Here is a 9824-nt window from a genome sequence, read left to right as displayed (position 1 = left end):
TTGCTTTTCTATTGTCATTTTTTTTCAGCCATCACTTTATTGCAAGATAGTAAATCAGTTACAAATTTAAACTGTAATTTGGTCATCTTCAGGCACCAAATTTTAAGAGCAAAATGCTTATTCAAAAGTGATGATGGAACAACTCAAAATGCAGAGCAAGGATGAGAAACATTTCACTGGTCATTAGATTGTTTTAATTCTTTCATTATATGAAACTAAAGCTTTCCATTTTTAGGAAAGGTTAACTATAATTTCAGTAGACAGCAATACAGAAAGATCCTGTCACCTACACTGGTTTCCATTTAGCCAGTCAGCAGTTCCTAGCTGCCCCAAATGAGACAGAAGCATTTACAGGCCTTCTTGGCGAGCAGCTTTAGATCTGCAATGCACTTGGCAACTGTCTCCTTTTCCTGCTGGTCAGAGATGCTCTGTATCACGTGTTTCTCCACCCAGTTTATCATGTGCTCTTGTTCCTTCCGAAGTACCATGTTTTGCACAGAGAGATGATAGTCCAGGCGATTCTTTACCTCGTATACTCTATGCAGCCGTTTCCGGTAAGTAACCTCCAACGCCAGAGCAATATTATTCCTCTGGACATCAAAAAGGTAATGGCGCTTCTGAACCAGTGCCTGCTGTGACTTCTCCAAATCAATGACATCCTGGAGTTGTTTAATGGATGCCTGTTTCACCTCTTCCAGTTGGGCAATTTTTTGCTAATTCAGTTTGTCAGCAAATTCTCCAATAGAAGCACCATATTTTTTAACTATATAGATAAGAAACCCTATTGTTGATATGGCAGTCATGGTCTCTGCAGTAATCACATGTATTTCTTTGGATAGAATATACAAGATAAGCCCAGTTCCAAGCACATAGGGTCCTGTTACACCAGTTTTAGGATAAAGAAACTGGAAGAATTCCTCAGGGATGAGTCCCAAATGAACTTTACCTCCATATTCAGGCAGAGGTGGTACAGGGGCGAGATTTGGCTGCCCAGTGTGAAAGATCCTTGCTGCCTGCAATGCCCCTGGACCAAGGAGGGCTGCGTTCTTCAGAGAAGGGGCGAATGTGGCTGCAGCAGAAAGCACCACCCGAGACAGCATGGTCAACGAGGGTCTAAGCCGCGGTCTTGGCATCCCAGTGGCCCTGACGGGTGAATCTCTCAGGGACAGGAGCAAAATGGTTGCTCTCTATTGTCATTTTTAAAATTCGTTCTTTATCTTTTAATTTTCAACACTTGAATTATAATGTGTCTTGCTGTGGATCTCTGTATTTATTTTATTTGGAATTCTTTGAGCTTCCAGGATCTGGGTGTCCATTTACTTTCCCACAGTAAGCAAAATTTCAGCCATTATCTTCAAACATGATTTCTGCCCTTTTATTGCTCTCTTTCTGGGACCCTATAATGTGAAAGTTAATCCATGTAATATTGTTCCATATTTTTCTTAAATTGTCTTCATTTTTGTAATTCTTTTTTTTTCTGCTGTTCTATCTGGATGGGTTCCAATGATTTATCTTCCACTTTGCTGATCTGTACTGTTTTTATCCAGTCTGTTGTTGAACCTCTCCAGTGTACTTTTTTTTTTCAGTTCAGCTACCATATTATTTAGCTCTATGACTTCTGTTTGGTTCTTTCTTATATTGTTAACTCTTTGTTGAAGTTCTCACTGTGTTCATTCATTTGAATCTCAAATTCAGTGACTATCTTTATGACCATTACTTTGGATTCTTTATCAGGTAGATTACTCATCTCCATCCTATTAAGCTTTTATCTGAGGTTTTCTCCTCTCTGTCATTTAGCATGTATTTCTCTTTTCTCACTTTCCTTGACCTTCTTTGTCTGTTTCTACATCTTAGGCAAGATAACTACTGCATTTAGTCTAATGAATGGCACTGTGTAGGTGATGAAACTTCTTGTTCACCTTTGTCCTAGTCTTTTTTATCTCTCAAACCTTTGTGGTTGATTAAACAACCTGATTTATTCTTGATAGGTCTCTGTTGTTGAGGATATTCCAAGACCTGTCAGTGTTCCAAGGGAAGAAATAGCATTTAGTACCTAGTTTCAGGCTGATAAGATGCCAGACTTATATCATCTTCTACACTATGGAAATATGTACAGCCCTGTGGGGCTGCAGTTTTAGACTCTGCTTGTATCTAGATTGGGAGATTTGGAGGTGTTCCCTGAATTACAGTTGCAAATATTGGGTCTCCAGAAAAATGAATAAACTTTTGTGGGAGTTCTCAGAGAGCTGTAATGAAGGCAAAGGGCTGTACAAGGACAGTGTGTCCCTGCTTACAGTACCTGGGAGCAACTTGGTAACCTGCAGATGCATGTGAAGCCTGGAGCTTGTGCGTGTTGGCCTGCCAAGAACAGTATATCCAGTTGTTGGAGCTTTGGAATGTGAGGGTCAGGCAAATAGTGGGCATTCCTGGTGCAGTTTGCATTAACTCACTGGCCTTAGCAGTACAGCTGGGGAATATAGGAGGTGTGGCTTACTCCCATGCTTCAGAGGCAGTAGAAAAATGCCTTGACTGCATGTGCCTGAGGGCCTCAGTGATGCTGTAATTAGTTTATTTTTCTTAACTTTTTGTTAATGAATAAAACATAAATCATTAAGTTATTCCACACAGAACACTGAACTAGATGTTTCCTAATATGCTTTGCTTAAAAACAGATATTATTTTTTTAATATACATATTTTTATTAAGGTATTATTGATATACACTCTTATGAAGGTTACACATAAAAAAACAGTGTAGTTACTACTTTCACCCATGTTATTGTGTCCCCCCATACACCATTGCAGTCACTGCTCAACAGTATAGTAAGACGGCACACAGTCACTATTTGCCTTCACTATGCTATACTTCTTCCCCATGACCCCCCTACACCATATGTGCCATTCATAATGCCACTCAATCCCCTTCTCCCTCCCTCCCAATCGGCCTTCCCCCACTCCTCCCCTTTGGAAACCACTAGTCCCTTCTTGGAGTATGCGAGTCTGCTGCTGTTTTGTTCCTTCAGCTTTGCTTCGTTGTTATACTCCACAAATGAGAGAAATCATTTGGTACTTGTCTTTCTCCACCTGGCTTATTTCACTAACCATCCATGTTGTTGCAAATAGTAGGATTTGTCTCTTTCTCATGGCTTTATAGTATTCCACTGTCTATATATATGTACCACCTCTTCTTTATCCAATCATCTACTGATGGACACTTAGGTGACTACCATGTCTTGGCTATTGTAAATGGTGCTGTGATAAACACAGGGGTGCATATGTCTTTTTGAAACTGAAAAATTATATTCTTTGGGTAAATTCCAAGGAGTGGAACACCTGGGTCAAATGGTATTTCTGTTTTTAGTATTTTGAGGAATATCCATAATAATGGCCACAGTGGTTGAACAAGCTTAAAATCACACCAGCAGTGTAGGAGGGTTCCCCTCTCTCTGCATCCTCACCAGCATTTGTTGTTTTTAGCCTTTTCGATACTGACCATCCAAATTGGTGTGAGGTGATATATCATCATGGTTTTGACTTGCATTTCCCCTATAATTAGTGATGTGGAGCATCTTTTCATGTGCTGTTGGCCATCTGAATTTCTTCTTTGGAGAATTGTCTGTTCAGATCCTTTGCCTATTTTCTAATCAGGTTATTTGCTTTTTGGGTATTGAGGTGCATGAGTTCTTTATATATTTTGGATAGTAACCCCTTGTCAGATATGTCATTTACAAATATATTCTCCCATACTATAGGAATCCTTTTTGTTCTGTTGATGGTCCTTTGCTGTACAGAAGCTTTTTAGTTCAATGTAGTCCCATGTGTTCATTTTTGCTTTTGTTTCCCTTTCTCTATGAGATGAATTCAGAAAAAACTTGCTCATGTTTACATTCAGGAGATTTTTGCCTATGTTGTCGATTACGAATTTTATCATTTCATGACTTATATTCAGGTCTTTGATCCATTTTGCATTTACTTTTGTGTATGGGGTTAAACAATTACCCAGTTTCATTCCCCTTCATGTAGCTGTCCTTTTTTGCCAACACCAATTGATGAAGAGGCTGTCATTTCCTCATTGTATGGCCTTGGATACTTTATAATATATTAATTGACCATATATTCTTGGGTTTATATCTGGGCTCTCTAGTCTGTTCCATTAGTCTGTGGGTATGTTCTTGTGCCAGTACCAAATTGTCTTGATTACTGTGGCTTTGCAGTAGAGCTTGAAGTCAGGGAGCATAATCTCCTCAGCTTTATTCTTCCTTCTCAGAATTGCTTTGGCTATTCAGGGTCTTTTGTGGTTCCATATCAATTTTAGCACTATTTGCTCTAGTTCATTGAATAATGCTGTTGGTATTTTGATAGGGATTGCATTGAATCTGTAGATTGCTTTAGGCAGGATAGCCATTTTGACAATATTAGTTCTTCATATCCATGAACATGGCACGTGTTTCCATTTATTGGTATCTTATTTAATTTCTCCCATGAATGTCTTGCAGTTTTCAGAGAATAGGTCTTTCACTTCCTTGGTTAAGTTTATTCCTAGGTGTTTTATTCTTTTTGATGCAATTGTGAATGGAATTATTTTCCTGATTTCTCTTTCTGCTATTTCATCATTAGTATATAGGTATGCAACAGATTTCTGTGCATTAATTTTGTATCCTGAAACTTTGCCAAATTCAAATATTAGATCTACTAATTTTGGAGTGGATTCTTTAGGGTTTGTGTATAATATCATGTCATCTGTAAACAGCAACAGTTTAAATTCTTCTTTACCAATCTGAATGCTTTTTATTGCTTTGTGTTGTCTGATTGCTGTGGCTAGGACCTCCAGAACTGTGTTGAATAAAAGTGGGGAGAGTGGGCATCCTTGTCTTGCTCCCAATATTAAAGGAAAGGCTTTCAGCTTTTTGCTTTTAAGTATGATGTTAGCTGTGGGTTTGTCATATATGGCCTTTATTATGTTGAGGTACTTCAACTCTATACCCATTTTGTTGAGAGTTTTTACAATGAATGGATGTTGAATTTTGTTGAGTGATTTTTTAGCATCTATGGAGATGATCATGTGGTATTTGTCGTTCTTTTTGTTGATGTGGTGGATGATATTGATGGATTTTCTAATATTGTACCATCCTTGCATCCCTGTAATAAGTCCTACTTGGTCATGATGGATGATCTTTTATATTTTTGAATTTGGTTTGTTAATATTTTCTTGAGGATGTTTGCATCTATGTTCATTAGGGATATTGGTCTGTTATTTAGTTTTTTGTGGTGTCTTTGTCTTATTTTGGTATTAGTGTGATACTGGCTTCATACAATGAGTTTGGAAGTATTCCCTCTTTTTCTACTTTTTGTAAAACTTTAGGGAGGATGAGTCTTAGGTCTTCAGTAAATGTTTGATAAAGTTTATCGGTGAAGTCATCTGGTAGAGGGTTTTTCTCTCAGACAGTTTTTTGATTACCAATTCAATCGCTGCTAGTAATTGGTCTGTTCACATTTTCTGTTTCTTTCTGGGTCAGCCTTGGAAGATTCTATTTTTCTGAAAGTTGTCCATTTCTTCCAGATTATACAGCTTGTTAGCAGATAACTTTTCATAGTATTCTCTAATAATTTGTATTTCTGTGTTGTCCGTAGTGATTTTTCTTTTCTCATTTCTGATTCTGTTTATGTGTGTAGACTCTCTTTTTTTTCTTGACAAGTCTGGCTAAGGGTTTATCTATTCTTTTTTATTTTCTCAAAGAAACAACTCCTGCTTTCATTGATTCTTTCTATTGCTTTATTCTTCTCAATTTTATTTATTTCTGCTCTAATCTTCATTATGTCCCTTCTTCTAATGACTTTGGGCCTCATTTGCTCTTCTTTTTCTAGTTTCATTAACTGTGAGTTTAGAATGCTTGTATGAGATTGTTCTTCTTTCCTAAAGTAGGCCTGTATTGTAATATACTTGCCTCTTAGCACTGCCTTGGCTGTGTCCCACAGATTTTGCAGTGTTGAATTATTGTTGTTATTTGTCTCCATATATTGCTTGATCTCTGTTTTTATTTGGTCATTGATCCATTGGTTATTTAGGAGCATGTTGTGAAGCCTCCATGTGTTTGTGGGATTTTTCATTTTCTTTGAGTAATTTATTTCTAATTTTGTAGCTTTGTTATCTGAGGAACTGGTTGGTACAATTTCAATATTTTTGAATTTACTGAGGCTCTTTTTGTGGCCTACTATATGGTCTATTCTTGAAAATGTTCCATGTGTACTTGAGAAGAATGTGTATCCTGCTGCTTTTGGGTGTAGAATTCTGTAGATGTATGTTAGGTCCATCTGTTCTAATTTGTTGTTCATGCCTCTGTCTCCTTACTTATTTTCTGTCTGGTTGATCTGTCCCTTGGAGTGAGTGGAGTGTTGAAGTCTCCTAGAATGAGTGCATTGCATTCTATTTCCTCTTTTAATTCTGTTAGTATTTGTTTAATGTATGTGGGTGCTCCTGTGTTGGGTGCCTAGATATTTATAATGGTTATATCTTCTTGTTGAATTGACCATTTTATCATTATGTAATGTCCTTCTTTTCTCTTGTGACTTTCTTTGTTTTAAAGTCTATTTTGTCTAATACACATACTACAACACCTGCCTTTTTCTCCCTATCAGTTGCACAAAACATCTTTTTCCATCCCTTCCCTTTTAGTCTGTGTATGTTTTTGGATTTGAAGTGAGCCTCTTGTAGGCAGCATATAGTTGGGTCTTGTTTTTTCATCTACTCAGTGACTATATGTCTTTTGATTGGTGCATTCAGACCATTTACATTTAGGGTGGTTATTAATAGGTATGTACTTACTGTCACTGCAGGCTTCAGATTCATGGTTACCAAAGTGTAATTTTCTTACTGTCTAAGAGTCTAACTCAACTCACTTAGTATGCTATTACAAACACAATCTAAAGGTTCTTTATTTTTCTTCACCCTCCTTTTCTTCCTCCTCCATTCTTTATACATTAGGTATCATATTCTCTACTCTTTGTCTATCCCTTTTCATTACCTCTGGTGACAGCTATTTAACATTAGGAACACTTCCATTTATAGCAGTCTCTCAAAAATAGACTGTAGAGATGGTTTGAGGGAGCTAAATTTTTTCAGTTTTGCTTATCTGGAAATTTTAAAATCCCACCTTCAAATTTAAGTGATAATCTTGCTGGATAGAGTATTCTTGGTTCAATGGCCTTCAGTTTCATTGTATTGAGTATATCATGCCACTCCCTTTGGCCTGTAAGGTTTCTGCTGAGAAGTCTGATGTTAGCCTGATGGGTTTTCCTTTGTAGGTAATCTTATTTCTCTCTCTGGCTGCTTTTAATAGTCTGTCCTTATCCTTGATCTTTGCTATTTTAATCATTATATGTCTTGGTGCTGTCCTCCTTGGGTCCCTTGTGTTGGGTGATCTGTGCACCTCTATGGCCTGAGAGACTATCTCCATCTCCAGATTGTGGGAGTTTTCACCAATTACTTCCTCAAAGACACTTTCAATCCATTTTTCTCTCTCTTCTTCTTCTGGTACCCCTATAATAAGAATATTGTTCCATTTGTATGGTTCACACAGTTCTCTCAGTATTCTTTCATTCCTAGAGATCCTTTTTTCTCCCTTTGCCTCAGTTTATTTATATTCCTCTTCCCTAATTTCTATTTCATATATCATCTCCCTCACCATATCTAATCTGCTTTTAATACCCTCCATTGTGTTCCTCAATAACTGGATCTCTGTCCTATTTCATTCTTAAGTTCTTAAATATTTTTCTGTATCTCCCACATCTTGTTTATGATTTTTATTTTGAAATCTCCTTCAGGAAGATTTATTAGTTCAGACTCACTCAATCCTTTTTCTGACATTGTTGAGATTTTGCTTTGAACCAGGTTCCTTTGACATTTCATATTTGTATGTGGTGCCCTCTAGTGCCCAGAAGCTCTACTCTCTAGAGCTCCTCAGCCCCTGGAGCAATATCAGGGGTTGCAGGGAACTTGTGCTAGTGCCTGGAGGGAGGAAAGAGCTATTTCCTGCTTCTTGGTTGCTATGCATGTCTCTACTGCCAGAACCAGTGGTCCAAACACACAGGTGTAAGCCTCTATGTTGTGTTTTTGTAACTGCTGTAGGCAGGGATTCCCTCTGGCTGGCCTGACTCCATGGCAGGTTTTGCCGTGTGCAGCCTGGCTGGGAGGAAGGCACAGAAGGTGGGGGCCTTGGAGCTGTGTAACCAGCCAGGGGGTTGGAGTGTATGAGGATCATGAAAATTCCTAACTTGCTGGTCAGGGTGCACCTGGACATTTCTGTTTACCTGTCCTTTCTCCTGAGCATTAAGCTGTGTGCAATCCTTGCCCCTTAAGCATCCCTCTCTCTTTTAGGAAGTCTCTCAGACTGCCCACCTAGATCAGCTGGGTATGGATCCCTGTTTTCCACAAGTAGCTGGAATCTCAGTCTCTCCAAGTATCCATATGTCTTAGCTTTCCAACCTCACTAATCACCAGAGCACCATGCAATGTAGAATCATGCTCCCAGAGCAATGTCTAGGGCTAGGTGTTCAGCAGTTACATGCTCCTACTTCCTCCCCACTCTTTTTCTCTTCCTCCCACCAGTGAGCTGGGGTGGGAAAAGGGCTTGGTTCCCGCTGGGTCATGGCTTTGGTATCTTACCCTCTTCCATGAGGTCTGTTCTTTCCTCCAGGTGTATGCAGTCTAGAGCAGCTGTCTTTCCTGTTGCTCTCTCATGATTAGTTGTATTAACTGTATTTTCATATTATATGAGGTTTTAGGAGGAGGTCTCTGTCTCTCCACTCATGCCACCATCTTTAATCAGAACATTGATCTTTCTAGATATTTCTTATAGATATCTGGAGTTAGCATTTTAAACCCTTTTGTAATATATCACAGTTTGTGGCCCTTGACATCTATCTATGATCAAGGTAAATATCCCTGTCTTCAATCTTATATTTCAGTGATTGTATTTCACACATCCTATGGATACAAATCTATCTATTTGAGTTTCAAACACTATCATACTCTTTTGACCATCTTCCAATTTAAAAATGTATTTCCTTTCACAAGAATTGTATAAAACTTTTTCTAAGTCTCTAAGTGTATACCAGTGATTTGACAATTATATTTATGTATTTTAACCCTCAATTTTTATCCCTTATATTAAGGTGTTTCTTTGAAACTTTCTTATGGTTTATTCAAAACTTTTCCTTTATTTCAATGAGTTATAAATTCATTTCTTTCAAATGAGTTGATATATTTGAAATAACTTTGAAAGTAAATGATTTAACATTCATTTTAGTATTAAATAGTATTTATAATAATACTAAATAATAATCATTTTTAAAAATAAAAATTTTAACATTCATTTCTCCCTTTCACTTCCAAAATAATGTGACTTTACTTGGTCTCATCACCACTTTAAAAAATTCTATATACTATAATAAAATTGTAAACTTACTATTAATAAAATTACTCCTCTTGCTTCCATTATTTTGTACAAATCTTTTTATTTCTTGTACATATCTTAATTTCATTTGTGATAGTGAATCTAAAAGATTTTAGCCACACTATGTTCATTCTTCAGTGGACTGAGAATGTATTACTAGGTACTTAGGAAGTATTATCGGCATTTGCAGTGTATGTGTAATGCTATTCACGTGACTATAACAGTATTCATGTGGCTTTAAAAATGTATGTAGTTGATGCCAAAGATATTTACAGAGCTTGACTTAGGCAATGAGGGGGAAGAGATAGTAGGATCCTTCGAGATTACCTGATCTAGATCCTTGCCTTCTGGCAAGAGCGTGTTGAAGTTGTTC

At 37.5% G+C, this 9824-nt stretch overlaps 1 pseudogene; it reads right to left on the bottom strand.

Moving 5' to 3' along the window:
* Window positions 1-320: 320 nt before the first annotated feature.
* LOC108408955 (ATP synthase F(0) complex subunit B1, mitochondrial pseudogene) lies at window positions 321-1159 on the bottom strand (annotated as a pseudogene).
* Window positions 1160-9824: the final 8665 nt, after the last annotated feature.

The sequence above is a fragment of the Manis javanica genome, chromosome 3 (assembly GCF_040802235.1).
Source record: "Manis javanica isolate MJ-LG chromosome 3, MJ_LKY, whole genome shotgun sequence".
Taxonomy (NCBI): domain Eukaryota; kingdom Metazoa; phylum Chordata; class Mammalia; order Pholidota; family Manidae; genus Manis; species Manis javanica.
Note: the sequence above shows the minus strand (reverse complement) of the source record. Positions and strands in the feature narration are given on the sequence as shown.